The sequence below is a fragment of the Gracilinanus agilis genome, chromosome 1 (assembly GCF_016433145.1).
Source record: "Gracilinanus agilis isolate LMUSP501 chromosome 1, AgileGrace, whole genome shotgun sequence".
Taxonomy (NCBI): Eukaryota; Metazoa; Chordata; class Mammalia; order Didelphimorphia; family Didelphidae; genus Gracilinanus; species Gracilinanus agilis.
In genome coordinates, this window is record NC_058130.1 from 339,510,728 (window position 1) to 339,529,512 (window position 18,785).

At 42.9% G+C, this 18,785-nt stretch overlaps 1 pseudogene; it reads right to left on the reverse strand.

The window, feature by feature from the left end:
- Nucleotides 1–228: 228 nt before the first annotated feature.
- On the reverse strand, nucleotides 229–3,599 carry LOC123251531 (annotated as a pseudogene).
- Nucleotides 3,600–18,785: the final 15,186 nt, after the last annotated feature.

The following is an 18,785-nucleotide window of genomic DNA, read 5'->3' on the forward strand; positions in this document are numbered from 1 at the left end:
GAGTAAAACTAGGGGCCCCAGGGGTTATGTGGGTTTGCAAGATGGAAGAGGAATCCCAGCTGCCTAGGATCCATTTCCAGGGTTGATGGGGGTTCTGGGAGAGAAAGTCTTGGGATCGGGAGCTTAGAAGATGAGCAAGGAATTGCAAGAAGATACATAGGTAGCACCAATCCATGGTTATTGTTTGAGTAGGCAAATTTTGAGGGAGTTGGTGGGATGCTTGTGCACTCACCAGTCGGCTGCAGGGTGGTCTAGATGATGTGGATCAGGCGGGTCAGCCTTCCGAACGTGAGAGTGGTGGATCCAGGGCCCGATGCTGTCTACCTTGAGGGCGGACGGTATTACAAAGAGAATGACATATGGTCCCTTCCATCAGGGCTGTAAATTCCCTTTTCTGTGTCTTTTCACCCAAACCCAATCTCCTGGTTGGAACTCATGAGGGGGGGTATGGTGGTGCCTGAAAAATATCCTTCATTCTGGGCCATATTTCATGGTGAATGGTTTCCAAACTCAACAACATAGGTGTAAGATCCCCAGGGGTGGTCTCAGTGGGAGAGACAGGAGGGTTGGACAGAATTGGGGGAAGAGAACTAAAGAGAATCTCATAGGGAGTTAGAGAGTGGGGACCAGGGGTGTTCCGGGCTCGGAACAGGGCCAAGGGAAGGAGGGTTACTGAGTCTACGCCAGTCTTGAGGGCCAATTTGGATAAGGTCTCCTTAATTGTCCTATTCATTCTTTCTACCTGGCCAGAACTCTGGGGGTTATACTCACAATGCAGGTTCCAGTTGATCCCCAGGGTGGCTGAGAGTCCTTTAAGAATCTTACTTACAAAGGCTGGTCCATTATCTGACCTGATGGTGGTGGGGAAACCAAATTGGGGGATGATTTCTTCCAAGAGTTTCTTGGCCACTGTTTGGGCAGTCTCTGCCCTAGACGGGAAGGCTTCAGGCCATCCTGAAAAGGTATCCACGAAAACAAGGAGGTACCAGAATCCGAACTTCCCAGGTCTAACCTCAGTGAAGTCAATCTCCCAGGAGTGGCAGGGGCATTCTCCTCACAAATGGTGGCCCTGATGTTTGCTGGGTTTGGTGGAACGCATTAACTGGCAGGCTCGGCATGTCTCTGTGAGGTGGGCTAGAAAACTGCGTTTCCCTAGAAAACTGAGTTTTCCTGGGAAACGCAGTTGTCCCTTTTCCAAAAGCTGGGCCAGTTTCTTTTCCCCAAGATGGGTGAGGTGATACAGATGAGAGCTTAGCAACTGTCCCAGAGTCTCAGGGAGGATCCTGTTGCCTTCTGGGTCTCTGTACCAGGGGCCATCCTTTTCCCCTTGGTGTCTCTTAATCCATTCTAAGTCTCTTTCCGAGTATTGGTGTTCCCCGGCTGGAGGGGGTGGGATAGTCATTGGGAGAGTCAGGAGAGGAGCACTGAGTGCCACTTCCTGGGCTGCTTGGTCTGCTGCTCTATTGCCGCTGGCTTCCAAGGATTCCCCCTTTTGGTGGCCTGAGGTGTAAACCACAGCTACTGCCTTCAGCTGCTATACACATGAGAGGAGCCCTTGAATTTCAGCCAGGTTCTTGATTTCCTTCCCCCACTGCTGTCAAGAAGCCCTTTTCTCAATAAATGGGTGCATGGACATGTAGAGTGGCAAAGGCATACCTGCTATGGGTGTACACTGTCAGGCATTTTCCTGCTGCTTCCTCCAGGGCATTCTGCAGGGCGATCAATTCTGCCTTTTGAGCGGACGTCCCTTCCAGAAGGGCGGCCGCCCAGATGAGGTTCCCTGAAGCATCGACCACTGCTGTGCCGGCCTTTCGTTCTCCATTTATGATGAAGCTACTGCCATCCGTGAACAGACCCATTCTGAATTCGGGAGAGGCACATCGGAGAGGTATGGACGAGCGGAAATGGCAACGGCCAGGACCTCTTGGCATTCATGCAAGGGCTTATCCAATTCTGAGTCAGGCAGCAGGGTTGCTGGGTTCAGGGTGGCAGTCACTCAGAACGAGACTTGGGGAGCATTGAGTAAGAGACTCTGATAGTGGGTAAGTCGAGCATTGGATAGCCATCTGTTGGGAAGCTGTTGGAGGACACCTTCAATGTCGTGGGAGGCAGTTATGCAGAGAGCCTGCCCATACGTTAGTTTGTCAGCATCCCGCACCAGGAGCGCCACAGCAGCTATGATCCGCAGGCAGGGGGTGCCATCCCAAGTCTACGGGGTCCAGTCTTTTAGAAAGGTAAGTAACTGGTCTGTCCCAAGGACCCAACCTTTGTGTCAACACCCCCTTGGCTATCCCCTTCTTTTCGTCTACATGGAGTTGAAACGCCTTCTCAGGGTTAGGGAGAGCCAGGGCTGGAGTGGTTAACATGGCGTTTTTCAGTGCTCTAAAGCCATGTCGGGGGACTAGGTCCAGTCCGGCTTTTCTCTGGAACCCTTGTATAGGGGCTGGGCCAGCTCAGCGAACCCAGGAATCCAGAGGCGGCAATATCCTACCGACCCAAGAAATTCCCGAACTTGTCGGGGTCCTGTTGGAGTGGGGATTACTAGGACAGTTTCTTTCATAGCCTGGGTAAGCCACCTTTGTCCCCCTTGAAGTCTGTATCCCAGATATGTGACCTCTCTCTCAGCTATGATGGCTTTCCTGGCACTGAGTCTGTACCCGAGTTGCTCAAGGGTTCTCAGTAGAGCCAAAGTGGCCTCCTCGCAAGCTGCCTGAGTGGGGGCAGCAAGTAAGAAATCATCGACATATTGGAGGAGGGCCACATGGGGGTGTTCTCCCAGGAATTCTCGGAGATCTGAAGCCAGGGCCTCATTGAAGATTGTGGATGAGTTTTTGAACTCTTGGGGCAAACACGTCCAGCTCAATAACCTGCCATCTGCATCTAGTCAGCGTGCCACTCAAAAGCAAACAGGGGCTGGCTAGCAGGTGCCACGGATGGTGTAAAGAAAGCGTCCTTCAAATCAAGGGTGCTGTACCAGATGAGGTCTGGTGGTAATGAGCTGAGCAGAATATATGGATTAGGGACAGTGGGGTAAAAGTCCTCAACCCTCTGGGTAACTTCTCTCAAGTCCTGGACTGGCCGGAAGTCTTGGCGGGCAGGAGGCGGGTATTCCATGGGCTTTGGCAGGGAATGAGGATGCCTGCCGCTCTGAGCCTGTTAATTTGTGGCGTTATCCCCCTCCTAGCCTCAAGAGACATAGGGTATTGGTAGAACCGAACTGGAGTCACATTTGGTTTCAGGGTGACCATGACAGGGGGTTGCTGCACCATTAATCCAACCCCTGACGTCTCTGCCCATACCCCTGGGACCTTGTCCATCCAAGGGCAGACATTGTCCAGGACCTCTGCCGGTGCTGGGTCGGTGTGGAGTCAATATTCATCATGCAAGGATAGTGTCAAAACATGAAGAGGAGACTTGTGGTCATCTGTGACTGAGACCCCTGAATTGGTGAAATAAATGTGGGCTCCCGCTTTGTGCAGCAGATCTCGCTCTAATAATAGGGCCAGGTGGTCAGGAATGATGAAGAAGGAATGAGTCACTTGGTGGCATCCGAGGTCCACCCTGTGGTTAGTAGTCCAATTATATTGTTTTGTGCCCATGGCGCCCTGTACCCAGCTGGTCTTGAAGGAGATAGACCCTGCCAAGGCAGTAAGGACTGAGAATTGTGCACCAGTGTCCACCATGAAGTCCACTGGTTTCCCCTCCACCTTCAGGGTTACCCAGGACTCTGGGAGGGGCTTAGAGTCCCGTGCCCATCAATCATCTTCCCCCTGGGTCCATAGAACCTTCGTAGAACGCTTGTTGCAGTGAGGGTGGCGAGGGTTGAGGGGCGTGGGCCAGTTGTGGCTCAGCTCCTTATTCTTAAGCCCATTGCCCCAATTAATCGGTCCTTTCCTGTTAAGGTGTGGGCAATGCTATTTCCAATGGCCCTTCCCGTTACAGTGAAAGCAAAGTGATCGCTCTCCATAATCTCTATTGGGGTTGCCTCCCTTGCGACCACTGGGTGATCGATTTAGGCTTGCAAATCCAGCCACAAGAATTTCAGCTAGGTCCCACTGGTTTTTTCGGTCCTACTTAGCCTTGAACTCCCGGTCCTCCAGCCGGAGGCTCTCTGCCCTTTCACTGGAAGTTTCGCAAGTGTTGAAGACTCGCTCTACAACTTTGAGAAGGTCACTTAATGACTGTTTTCCCAATCTCTCAATCTTTTGGAGTTTCCAGTGGATGTCAGGTGCAGATTGATTAGCAAAAGCCAGGAGAATGGTGACCCTGCTTGTCTCCGCCTGTGGGTCCATAGGAGTATATAGGCGGAATGCTTCCTGCAGCCTTTCTAAGAAGGTGGCGGGACTTTCCTCAGGCCCTTGTCTAACTAAATTTACCTTGGCCAAATTTGTGGGTTTGCAAGCCACAGCTCAGAGATTGGCCATGAGAGTTTGGCGATAGACATGGAGATGCTCCCTACCTTCAGGCTGGTCAAAGTCCCAGTTGGGGCAATTCAAGGGGAACACTTCATCAATGAGGTTAGGCTGGTTGATGGGTCTGCCATCCATCCCAGGAACATTCTTCCTGGCCTCCAGGAGGATTTGCTCCTTCTCTTCAGTAGTAAAAAGGACCTGCAAAAGCTGCTGGCAGTCATCCCACATGGGGTTGTGGGTATAAAGGATAGAATCTAGTAGGGAAATAAGTTTCTGAGGTTGTTCTGAAAAGGTGGGGTTCTGGGCTTTCCAGTTATAGAGATCACTGGAGGAAAATGGCCAATATTGATAAACTTGGGGTCCCCCAGGAACTGCCGGGCTCATTGCCCATACTGGGAAAGTGGAGGTTGAAGTAGGTTCCTGCGGTTCAGGGGTGCCTTGGCATCCACAGCTTCGGGTGCCATGGGCCGGCAGCCCTCCGATTGGAGGTCCTTCTATGTCTGCCTCATTATCTGCCCCTAGGTGAAGATATAGGGGAGCATAGGGCGGGAGTAAAGGCTGCAGGTTGGGGGGCTCAGAGGCTGAGTCAGGTAACACAGTTAGGACTGAAGCCCCCAACCCTGATGCTCCCTGGGAGCACCCTTGCCTTGCTTCCCCTTTATCCTCTGAGAGGATCAAAGTCCTGATGACCCTTTGTGGAGGGCAGGAAAGGCTGCAGCCATAAGGATGGGTCCAAGACTAGATTTTGTCAAATGAGGATATAGGGGATATGATCAGGGTGGTCTTGTGGATCTGAATTTAGGATTTCAGCTCTGACTTTGGAGATTATTCCCAGGTCCAAACTCCCTTCTCTCGGCCACCCCAGGCCAAGTGCCTGCCAGTCTGCAGGTTTTAAGTTTGGTTTTAAGTTTGCCCTTTTTGACTGACATGAACAGATTATGGGCTCTAGCTTTAAAAATGGAAAAATGGGAAGTCATGAGAGAAAGCGGGGTGGATTCTCCTTGTCCCATGACTATCTATAGAAGGAATGGAGTTAGCAGTCCCTGTACACGAACAGTGAACACAAAGTGTACAAAAATGATGACAGACAATAAAAACGAAAGCAGACAAAATGATTTGAAGCAAACTAGACAATCAAGACAAACACCAATCGTATGTTCACTCACCCTTCCACATGCCTGGATTTCTCCCTTCTCTTCCAGTGCGTCCACTGGTATTATTTCAACTTGCTGGGGACCTCTAACCCGACAGGCTGGCGATTCCAACCCCACCAGGTACCTTTACAGGAATCTCTAACCCACCGATCTGGAGACTAACCCTGGGCAAGGGCATCCAACCCCTGCAAGTTCCTCTTTAAATCTCAGGGACTCTATCCCCGGGCAAAACTCTTGCAGTGGGGACTCCAACCCCACGAGGTGTCTTTAAATTTCTGGCCAGTCAAGTTGTAGGTTTCCCCCGGTCAAGATGCCCGTGCCCGGTAGAGCTCCTCTCTCTTCCTTCAAAGGGAGCATGCTCAGAGAGCCTTTTAGGGTTCTGGTTTGGCAATAGGCTTTTCCTGTATAAACCCCGGGACCAGAGGGGCAAGCCAGCCACTTAGCCTTACACCACGAACCTTCAAGACCTCTTCCCTCATCCCCGGCACAAGCTGTGGATTGGAGCCCACTGAACCCAAGCAGCCTTGGCAGCAAGGATCCTAGGGGAATTCCCAATCGGTCCCACTGCTGGTCAGAACTAAATTATTCCTGTGGGATCCCAGACAAGCCCCCATATGAAATGCTCAGAGACTTATCCCAATAATTTAGTCTTGAACCAACAATGCAAGATGCAAAGGGACTTTATTGTCTAGCTCAAGCTAGCATCTCCCACCTAAAAGCTGGTGAGTGACCCTGAGCTGTTCCTGAGCTGAGTTTTTATAGAGTAGTAGGAGCAGGGGACAGAGTAGGGGGATGTCTTTAGTTTGGGAAATCCTGCAGATAAGGGGAATGTCTGTAAGGTATTCTTGCAGATAAGGGGAATGTCTGCAGGGAAGAGATCCTGCAGATAAGGGGAAGGTCTGCAAGGTAGATAAGGTTAGGCTCTGGAGACCAGAGGTCTGCAAGTTTGGGATTCCTGTGGACAATTCTATTTCACCATAATGTCATACAAAGGTCAGGCCCATAATGTCATACAGGGGTCAGGATTTTTAATTATGAATCCTTCTAGGTTCCACACTAGCAGATCTAAACAAATGTTAAGTGCTCTTTTAGTTTTAGAAGTTTCTCCCATTGTATCAAAGCCCTCTCGCAGGAATCCCAGCCCTTGCTGTGGACCCTTCTCTTTTGTATCCAATGTAAAGCATCGGCCTCTCCCTGATAAATCTGTCTTGGACTTCTAATTTCCTTATAACCACGGTAATGTCAATCAATCATACTTCCTAGTCCTTTAGTTCCCCAAAAGGTATACAAGTTCCCCAAGTTCTATTGTTCCTTAGACAGATCATCTAGTGCAGTGTCTTCTCCCAGGGATAGTTCTCAGACTCCCCAAAGTATAGGCCCTGTGAAGTCTTTGGCATTGGGCTCTGTGTAGTGGCCAATTATTGGACCTATCCCTCTCCTGATTAAAGACTTGGTTTTTCTGACTAGTTTAGTAGTTCTGTGTTTTTCCCAAGTTAATAAAAATGACATGTAGAAACTAAAACTTAAGAGTAGTGTCAACCTAGGAAAACAGAACCACTAAAGTAATCAGAGAAACCAAATCTTTAATCAAGACAAGAGACAGTGCTCAATATTTTGCCACTACACAGTCAGCATTTTAATACCACACAGAGCTCAAACTCTGGTACTCTGGTCACAGTGTCTCTGGGGAAACATACCACTAAAGATGATTTTCCAAAGAGCACTAGAACTTGAGGGTGTTATATGCATTTTGGGGAATTAAAGACAGAAAACATATGCTGATTGGCTACAAGTGGGCCTGGGAAAGGGGATTTAGCCAGAGGCTGGGGTATCAGGGAGTGGCCTAACTTACAATGGATACAAAAGATGGTTCCAGCCAGGTGCTGGTCTTCCTGGGAATAGATCTCTAATACTATGAGGGAAACTTCTCAAGGACACTTAGGGTTTGATTATGTCTTCTAATTCTACCTAAGTGTCTCCACTCATTAGGTACTTTAAGGTTTATTGTGCAGTATGGGACAAGGTCAGTTTGGGACTTCCCCCAAGGGATAGGGTCAAACTTGGGGTTTCCAGAAATACAGTTGACAGCAGTATATAAACTTCTCCTCCTCTGATAGGTTGAAGAAAAACTTTATGCAAATGGGATTGAAATAGTTAGTCCTTGTTTTGTTTGGTTAAATCCCAATTCTTGTTTTGATTGGTTAAACCCTGCTTGAATAATTAGGATAATTATGTTTGTAAATTGTGCATTCCAAGAGATAGTATTGTAACTTTTAAGTAACCAGCCAATGGTGATATGAAGATTAAAATTAATATGCAAAATACTAAATATTATATTTATAAATATTTTATTAATAATAAACTAACAGACTAACTAAAAGGTTACTAACCAGCCCATTCGCCAGATCCAAAGAGAAAGAGGGAGGAGTTACAGCCAACTATAAAACAATAACATGACCACCCCAATGTGGAGGCACAGGAGAGATTAAAGGGAATCTTGGGAAAAATAAGAACTTATGGGGGATGAAGTCCAAGGTTCAAAATCTCCATTTATATAGTGAAGAGGGAAGGAACCAACTGTGCATTAAAAAAGAATATGGGGAGAGACCTACAGATGTGGATAGTGGTAGATCCACTCAGAGATCCCCCTGAATACCCAGCCAGGTATTCTTACCTCTAGTTAGTGAGAGTGAAACTGAATCACTTTCTCTCACTGAGCCAGTTGTGCAAATGCCTTGGAGACAATTGCTATAAAAACAGTATCTCTTTTATTTTAAGAGGGAATACAAACTGAGGATCAGAACAAGGGGTCCCTAACTCTAAGAGATCTAGCTAATTTCCCACAATCCTCTACATCCCTTGCAAGAGGGAGCCTTCTGATCTTCCAGCTAACTTAGCACCCTGTTTCTATCTAGGTGTCTGCAAAACTGACTAAGCTAACTATCTATGACCCTCAGTAGTTGGTTTGATTTATTCCCCAAAAGCTCCAATGGCTAAGTTCACCCCAGGGGCTCTGAACCCTAAGGTAAAACCACAGAGTCGATCTGACAGGATTTTTTTAGATAAGCTTTCTGAAAAGCACAGCAGGTATGGTCAAATCCTTTTCTAGATCTTTCCTAGTTAAATAGAGTACTTCCAAAGATGAATTAGGGGTATACTCCTTCTCCACAGTCAGGTGAGGTAGATGAGCTCCAATAAGCCTGCCTTTAATCCACCATTCCTGAACAGGAAGCCCTTAACCTCCCACACGAAGTCAAGTCACTCTAGCTGTTGTCACTTCCAAACTGTTCCTCCTCTGCCTTCTGCCTCCTAAAATCCTTTCCCTTGAGTTCCTAGTATGTGCCTTAAAGACAGCCTTCCATTTCTCTTAAATCTTACCCTATCTCTATCCTTTTCCCATTACAGCATGGAGGACCAGGATAAAAAGGAAGCCTTTGTCTCCATATTTTGTACTCATGCTGTAATGCTAGTCATGAGTACCCATTCTCAGATTATGAAATAAAAGAGCCTTTGACACACTGACCCCACTGAATTCAAGAGTCTTTTGGGTAAGTGGTCTTCTCAGAAGGGATGGAAGAAGAAAAGAAAGAAAGGAAAAAGGGAAGAAAGGAGGAAGGGGAGGAAAGAAAGAAGACAGAAAGAAAGAAAGAAATGAGAGAAGGAAGGATGGAGCAAAGAAGGGAAGAAATAGCTCTTTCTGAAGTGCCTACTGTTGGTCAGACACTGTGCTAGTAAGTACTTTATAATATCTCGTTTAATCCTAACAACCCTGGGAGGTAGGTGCTATTATTATCTCTATTTTACAGTGGAAGTAACTGAAGCAAATAAAGAAGTTAAGTGATTTACCCAGAGTTCCACTGAAAGTACATCTGAGACAAGATCTGAACTCTGGTCTTTCTAACTCCAGGCCTTGCCAATCAACATAGTGAAAAAACAACAAACTAACCTTATATGCGATATTCCATCCCTGTAGAACCCAGCCTTGTTCTTCATAATTTCACAACATTGTTTAAATTCTTTTGTAGTTATTGTCCTTTCTATTTACATAGTATCAGACATTGGGTATGTTTGTTTTTTTTTAACCCTTATCTTCCTTCTTAGAATCAACACTGCATAGGCCTTCTGAGGCATTAGAGTGGTAAGGGCTAGGCAATGGGGGTTAAGGGATTTGCCCAGGGTCACACAGCTAGGAAGTGTCTGAGATCAGATTTGAACCCAGGACTTCCCTTCTCTAGACCTGGCTCTCAATCTACTGAACCACCTAGTTGTCCCCTGTGCATGTTTTCTTGGTTCTACTAGCTTTGTGCATAAGTTGATGTTTTTCCATGATTCTCTGCAGTCATTATATTTGACTTTTCTTACCATAATATTCTATTACATTCATGTACCACAATTCATTTAGCCATTCTTTAAGCAATGGGCATCTACTTTGTTTCCAGTTTTTTGCTTCCATAAAAAGGGCTACAGTAAATGTTTTGGTCTATATGACACCTTTGTTTTTGTCAGTGACCTCCTTCAGGTATGTGCCTAGCATTAGAATCTCTGTGCCAGAGGGTAGAGACACTTTAGTTTATCATTTTACCATTTATTACATAATTCTAAATTGCTTTCCAGAATAATTATACCAATTTATAGCTCCATCAACGATGCATTAATATGACTGTTTTTCTATAATGCTTCCAACATCAACTATTTCCATCCTTGTACATTTATTGGGTTATGAGGTGAACCTTAATTGTTTTAATTTTCATTTCTATTATTGGTCATTTTGAGCATTCTTCCTTTTGGTTTTTAGTAAATTACAATTGTTCTTTTGAGAACTGTTTGTTTCATATCCTTTGACTACTTCTCTACTGGTAAATGACTTTTTAAAACCTAAGGGATTTTGTTTCATTTTGGTTTTTGATAAACTAAAAGATTTTTATTAGACTTTTTTCATTCGGAACTTAAACACCAAAAAAAAGAGAATATTTCCATAATATGTCATATCACAAAGATTGTCAATATGAAAATCTTGAATCTCCACTTATTTAAAGTTATTTTTTTAAAGATACAATAAAATAGAGTCTGATTATATATCAAAGCCTGTCAACTTCCACTGATATGAAAGTATAGGTTCTCTCCTAGACATCCCAAACTCCAGAAATGTTTCCAGTCAAAAAGGACATAGGAAGCCCTACCAACTTCCTTTTATGACACAAATATGGTACTGATTCCAAAGCCAGGTAGATCAAAAACAGAGAAAGAAAACTACAGACCAATCTCCCTAATGAACATAGATGCAAAAATCTTAAATAGAATACAAGCAAAGAGACTGCAGCAATTGATCAAGAGGATCATCCACCATGACCAGGTAGAATTTATACCAGGAATGCAAGGATGGTTCAACATTAGGAAAACCATCCACATAATTGACAATATCAACAATCTAACAAACAAAAATCATATGATTATCTCAACAGATGCTGAAAAAACCTTTGACAAAATACAGCATCCATTCCTATTAAAAACACTAGAAAGTATAGGAATAGAAGGACTTTTCCTAAAAATAATAAACAGTATATACCTAAAACCATCAACAAGCATCATATGCAATGGGGATAAATTAGAAGCCTTCCCAATAAGATCAGGAGTGAAACAAGGATGCCCATTATCACCTCTATTATTTAACATTGTACTAGAAACACTAGCAATAGCAATTAGAGAAGAAAAAGAAATTGAAGGTATCAAAATAGGCAATGAGGAGACTAAGCTATCACTTTTTGCAGATGATATGCAGGTCTACTTAAAAAACCCTAGAGAATCAAACTAAAAAGCTTGTAGAAATAATCAACAACTTTACCAAAGTTGCAGGATACAAAATAAATGCACATAAATCATCAGCATTTCTATATATTTCCAACACATCACAGCAGCAAGAGGTAGAAAGAGAAACACCATTTAAAATCACCCTAGACAATATAAAATACTTAGGAATCTATCTACCAAAACAAACACAGGAATTATATGAAAACAACTACAAAACACTTTCCAAACAATTAAAACTAGATCTAAACAATTGGAAAAACATTGATTGCTCATGGGTAGGATGAGCTAACATAATAAAAATGACAATTCTACCCAAATTAATTACCTATTTAGTGCCATACCTATCAAACTACCAAAAAACTTTTTTACTGAATTAGAAAAAACTATAACAAAGTTCATTTGGAATAACAAAAGATCAAGAATATCAAGAGAAATAATGAAAAAAATGTGAAGGAAGGTGGACTAGCAGTACCAGATATTAAACTATACTATAAAGCAGCAGCCATCAAAATGGTATGGTACTGGCTAAGAGATAGAAGGGAGGATCAGTGGAGTAGACTTGGGGTAAGTGACATCAGCAAGACAGTGTATGATAAACCCAAAGAGCCTAACTTTTAGGACAAAAATCCACTATTTGACAAAAACTGCTGGGAAATTTGGAAAACAATATGGGAAAGATTAGGTTTAGATCAATATCTCACACCCTACACCAAGATAAATTCAGAATGGGTGAATGACTTGAATATAAAGAGGGAAACTATAAATAAGTTAAGTGAACACAGAATAGTAAACCTGTCAGATCTCTGGGAAAGGAAAGATTTTAAAACCAAGCAAGAGTTAGAGAAAATTACAAAATGTAAAATAAATGATTTTGATTATATTAAATTAAAAAGCTTTTGTACAAACAAAAACAATGCAAACAAAATCAGAAGTGAAGCAACAAATTGAGAAAAATCTTTATAACAAAAAACTCTGACAGGGGTCTAATAACTCAAATATACAAGGAGTTAAATCAATTGTATGAAAAATCATGCCATTCCCCAATCGATAAATGGGCAAGGGACATGAATAGGCAATTTTTCAGATAAAGTAATAAAAATTATCAATAAGCACATGAGAAAGTGTTCTAAATCTCTATTAATTAGAGAAATGCAAATCACAACAACTCTGAGGTATCACCTCACACCTAGCAGATTGGCTAAAATGAGAGAAGGGGAGAGTAAGTTGGAGGGGATATGGCCAAATTGGGACATTAATGCATTGCTGGTGGAGTTTTGAACTGATCTAACCATTCTGGCTGGCAATTTGGAACTATGCTCAAAGGGCTATAAAAGAATGCCTGCCCTTTGATCCAGCCATACCATTGTTGTGTTTGTACCCCAAAGAGATCATAAACAGACTTGTACAAAAATATTTATAGCCGCACTTTTTGTGGTGGCAAAAAACTGGAAAATGAGGGCATGCCCTTCAATTGGGGAATGGCTGAACAAATTGTGGTATATGCTAGTGATAGAATACTATTTCGCTCAAAGGAATAATAAACTGGAGGAATTCCATGTGAACTGGAAAGACCTCCAGGAATTGATGCAGAGTGAAGGGAGCAGAGCCAGAAGAACATTGTACACAGAGACCAATACACTGTGGTAAAATAGAATGTAATGGACTTCTGTACTGGCAGCAATGCAATGACCCAGGACAATTCTGAGGGATTTATGGAAAAGAATGCTACCCACATTCAGAGGAAGAACTGCAGGAATGGAAACACAGAAGAAAAACAACTGCTTGAACACATGGGTTGAGGTGGACATGATTGGGGATGTAGACTCTAAGGATCACCCCAATGCAACTATCAATAATATGGAAATAGGTCTTGATCAATGACACATGTTAAAGTGGAAATGCGCATTGGCCATGGGTGGGGAGAGGGTGAGGGGTGAAGGGGAAAGTAAGAGCATGAATCATGTAACCATGTTAACTTTTCTAAAAAATAAATATTAAATAACAAAAAAGGACATAGGAAATTCCTTTTTGCTCCTTGAGGGTCACATCTTCCTTAGACTTTCCCCTAGACCAGTGATGGGCAAACTTTTTAAAGGGGGGGCCAAAGAAAAGGAAATGCTCATCTGTCAGTCTTTTTCTAAGGCAACTCTTTTGGAGTTTCATTGTATTGTATCCTACTCATTGTATTCATCAGATTAGGAATAATGTCCCACAGCCAGATAGAATATTCTAGGGGACCTGCATCTGGCCCTCGGGCTGTAGTTTGCCCATCACTGCCCTAGATCTTCAATTACCATAGATATGTACCTCTCAGTTCCACCCTGAGAAGCATTGATTGGTACCTAATCAACCCTTGAAATCCACAGATCTTCCCTTATACCCCCAAACTCAATCAATTATCTTATTACTTGGACTTCTGTACTAGCAGCAATGCAATGACCCAGGACAATTCTGAAGGACTTATGAGAAAGAGCACTATCCACATCCAGAGAAAAAACTATGGGAGCAGAAACACAGAAGAAAAGCAACTGCCTGATCACATGGGTTGATGCAGATATGATTTGGGATATAGACTCTAAACGACCACCCCAGTGCAACTATCAATAATATGGAAATAGGTCTTGATCAATGACACATGTAAAGCCCAGTGGAAATGCACATTGGATATAGGTGTGTGGGGGTGGGGGGTGGCTTGGGGCGGGGAAAGAAAGAACATGAATCATGGAAACATAGCAAAATTTTCTAAAAATTAAAAAAATGAATTAAAAAATTATCTTATTACTGATTCACCCCATGCCCCCTTTCTTATCCTGTAATCCCTGTTGTCAAAGGGGTATAAAAACCTCACACCCTACCTCCTCAGGGAAGCAGTGTTCCACCTGCGCACTGTCCCCTGGCCATTCAACTTGGCTTCCAAATTAATAAATTTCTCTTTTTATTTTTAAGCAAAGTTTTGGAGTCTTGCATTCTTGCACAGAGTAATCCATCCCAAACCTGGGGTTTCATCTCAAAGATTTCCCACAACACCACTTTACTTCCTTCATGAGTTTTTTTATTGTATATGAGATATGTGTTTTCTGTCTGATGGTAGGGGCAGCATGGAAATATGTATTGCATGAAAATACTGGTATAACCTATATCACGCTATTTACTACCTTGGGGAGGAAGTAAATGGAAAGCATTAGAAAATTAGAATCCTAAAATATCAGAAAACAATTGTCAAAAATTGTTTCTACATCCCCCCCCCAACAAATAAATAAATAAACAACAAACAAACAAATAAATAAATAAATATATGAATAGATAGATAAATAAGCAAGGAAAGGAAGGAAGGAAGGAAGGAAGGAAGGATGTAATAAAACTTTTATGCTACTTTCAAAACTATCTTATTTGTTTGTGCCTCCTGAACTTCCTTCATTTCTCTTTTGTGCATTTAAAAACTATTTCATTGGCCTTCTTTTTCTTTTTGGCATCACTATTGCTTCAAACCTTCTTCCCACCATTAAATATTAGGAGATAAAATGATTTTTAAAAACCCTTAGAAGGAATATGTGCAGAGCCATTTCCAAAAATGTGTGTCTCTGTACCTTGTGTCCATCATTTCTCTTTCAGGAGATGGTTAACCTGCTTGAAGAACAAAGTTTTCAATGTGAAATTATTAAAGTTGGTATTTCTAAGAGCTTAACTTTCCTTTCAGAGAGTAGATGCATGACCCCTTTGAGTCCTTGCCCATCATCTTCCAGACACTGGAGCCAGCAGCTATAAGTAGGGATGGCACTGATTAATAATTCAAGACATCATCTCAAAAGCTCTCTCAAAACATCAAGCAACTGGAAATATATGACTGAATCTTGAGAGAGATATTGAGTTGGAGAAATAGATTTGAGTCATGTGTCATGGCATGATAACTGAAACTTGCAGAATGGATGGATTGTCAAGAAAGAATGCATAGAGAGAAGAAACTTTAGGGTCAAATCTTGGGGAACATTAACTTGTTAGGAACAGAAGAGGGATTAAGAATCAACAAAAGAGAAAAGTATAGAAAAATCTCCATGATATGTAATGGTACTAGGCAATCTGTCATCTACCCAGATCAGTTAGAAGACAGAAGAGGTCATGAATATCTCATTTTTACCTGGGACATTTGCCATTTCCTTTTTGAGATCAATTTTTAGATGATGAAACTGAGGCAAAATTAAGCGGCATGCCAGTCTCACTGCTAATAAACAGTTGAGGCCTGATTTGAACTCATGAAAATGAGTTTTCTGATTCTAAACCCAGTGCCATATCCTCCTAGCTGCCCCAAATATTTTCATTTTACCACTAAAATAAGTTCAGATGTAGCTAGTAAGTATCAGATCTAGGATTTGTACCTTGTTTTCCTGACCCAAGCCAGCATGGTACAGTGGAAAGAGCTCTGGACTTAGAGGACCTGGGTCTAAATGTGCTCTCTGCCTGTATGACTCTGAGAAAGTCATTCATTTGATCTTAGTTTCCTTAACTACAAAATGGACCAGATGGCCTTTGAGATCTCTTCCAGCTTAAGATTTGTGACCATTTCATTGTATTTTTCACTACACAATAACTACTCAGTGCAGACCCTTATGGAAAGTTGTAAAGGGACCCCTGCTATTTGAAAGAAGAAATTCAGGTTGCAGTTGTTATTTAGTCATGTCTGACTTTTCATGGTTTCATTTGGGGTTTTCTTGGCAAAGATACTGGAAGAATTTCCCATTTCTTTCTCTATGTTATTTTACAGATGAGGAAACTGAGACAAGCAGGGTTAAGTGATTTGCCCAAGTAAGGCAACAACAAGTTAGGGTATAAGGCTCAATTTGAACCCAGAAAGATGAATCTTCCTGACTCCAGGCCTGGAACTCCACCCACTGCACCACCTAGCTGTCCAAGTTTTAGTGGTTGCTGTTCCAACTTCAGAGTCAGCTGATGGATGGAAAAATGTTCTTCTGTTGCTCAAAAACAAATCTGATGCACAGTGACTCAAAACTACTCAATTCCCAGATTTTATATACTGTGCATGGGGAGCAATGTTAGCCTTTCCTGTAACCAGAACTCTAGAGACTGAATTGTGAAAACTATGTGGGTCCTTCAGACAAGGAATAGGTTTTAAAAACTCAGGAAGAAAGACTGGAACTATGTAGGATACTATGCTGAGTTTTAAAGCAAAAATGGCTTAGAAGAGTTGAACAGAAGGTCCTATGTTCAGAAAAAGTCAAGAAAGTCTGTGAGTAGGATCTAGGGAAACAACCAAAATAGGACTGTAGTGTCTGCCCACATATCTGTTTGTCAGTTGGTTTTTTTTTAATCTTTGTGTAGATTGATCCTGGACAAATCACTCAGTCTAATTTGGCATCAGTTTCCTCAACTGTGTAATGGGGATAATAATAGCACCTACCTCTCAGGGTTGTTGTGAGGATCAAAGGAAAGAACATTCGCCAAGACTTGGCACATAGTAAACCCCTAGTAACACTGATCTTCATCAACGGTCCAAGAGGCTTATCATATTAATGACAGTAGTAGTGAGGACATTCCATTGGCTTTGGTCCTACCACAGTTCAGAACCCCTGAGTTCAAGAAATCCACCAAACCCAATTTAGCCTCCATTACAGGTGTACCCCACCACACCTGACTCCATTTTAATCTAGAACTGAGGGATAGTCATGGAGTTCAGGAATCTAGACCTTTTCTTCCTCAGTTATCAACAAAGCTGGCTGATTTAATAATTTCTAAGGACACTTCTAGGGCTACGATGGGGCCAACTTGTATTGGTTAGGGCAGATTGTTAAATTTTCGGTGTAAGTATTTACAGTGGTGAAATTGGCAAACGTCCAAATCAAGGTTTGATTTATTTTGTCAGATGCCTCTCTTCTTAAGAAAGTGAACATGAAAATGTTAATAATGAGGATTCAGGGGACAGCTGGGTAGCTCAGTGGATTGAGAGCTAAGCCTAGAGACAGGAGGTCCTAGGTTCAAATCCGGCCTCAGACACTTCCCAGCTGTGTGACCATGGGCAAGTCACTTGACCCCCATTGCCCACCCTTACCACTCTTCCACCAAGGAACCAATACACAGAAGTTAAGGGTTAAAAAAAAATAATAATGAGGATTCAATTTAAACGGTTGCCATGTGTGGTGCCTACTTTTTCAGAGACCTAGTTTTTAAACATTTACCAAGACATCTCTGTAACTAAGATTCTATGACTCTGAGATTTCATGAAATATAGCTCTGGCACTGGAGTCAATATAAGGACTGGAAACAAAGAAATTGGAAAAGCACACTCAATGTGTGCCTATAACTTACCTAATTTATATATAGTCAATACCTCAAGTTTTCCTGTAAAAATTTCCTCATAAAGTTGCTTGTGTTACAGAATTGATGAACCGAACATGTTTCACTTTAGTAGAAACAGGGTAGATGATTGCAAGAAAAGACCCATGGTTGTAGCATTTAGAGGTGAAAGAAACCTTTAGGTAGCCAATCACCTCCATTTTACAGTTAGAAACTGAAAGTCATAGAAATCAATGATTTGTGCAAGGTCACTCAGGTTGCAAAGGGCAAGGCTAGAGTCCTTTTGCCTTCAAACTGTAAGGATGGGATTTGTGCAAGGGGGAGGGGACAAAAGGAGCCAGAGAAGGAGTGGCTGACAGTTGGTGACAGTTGGTGACAGTTGAGACCAGAGGAATGCTCAGGAGAAAGGAGGAGGAGGAAAAGGGTTCCGGTGGAGGACATCCCAGATAGGATCCAGTACTGAGGACTTCCTGAGGATCTTTCTTTGGACATTGAAAACCTGATTCCCTAGTCAAAGATTCCATCACATCTAACCCACCCAGCAAGACTTAAATCATCGAGTAAGCTAAGTGTTTGGACTCTATTTTGGGAGCCATCTCTTAGGCTCCTTCTCCCATTACCCAACCTTGCTGAGAGACCCTTTCCAGTTTGACTTGCAATTATAGAAAAGGATAGAAATAGGAAATAGAAATAGAAACTGAAGGAGAAGGGGCGAGGGGAGATGCTTAGGAGTGGGAACCCCAAAGGTTCCCACCTAAGTGATGGACTTCATAGGAATAGAGAAGAGGGCACCCCAAATCCCTCTGCCCTTCACCCCTTTTCCCAACCCCTGAATTGAGAATAATTAAAGCCATTCATTAGTCAGATAGTGTTCCAGAGTACCTGAGAGACAACAAGGGAGGAGGGAACCACAGCTTGGTCTGGCTGCCTCCATCTTGAAGCCAGACCACCCACTGTGAAGTTGACTGACTTTGTTTGTGTGAACCCTACCCTTATTTAGAATCGGATTGGGGTATCCCATACCTCATCTTATAGGGAAGCCTCGCCCCCAACTCCTGTGAGGTGGCACGACCATCTAGGTCACTCAGTTTCAGGGTGACACTCC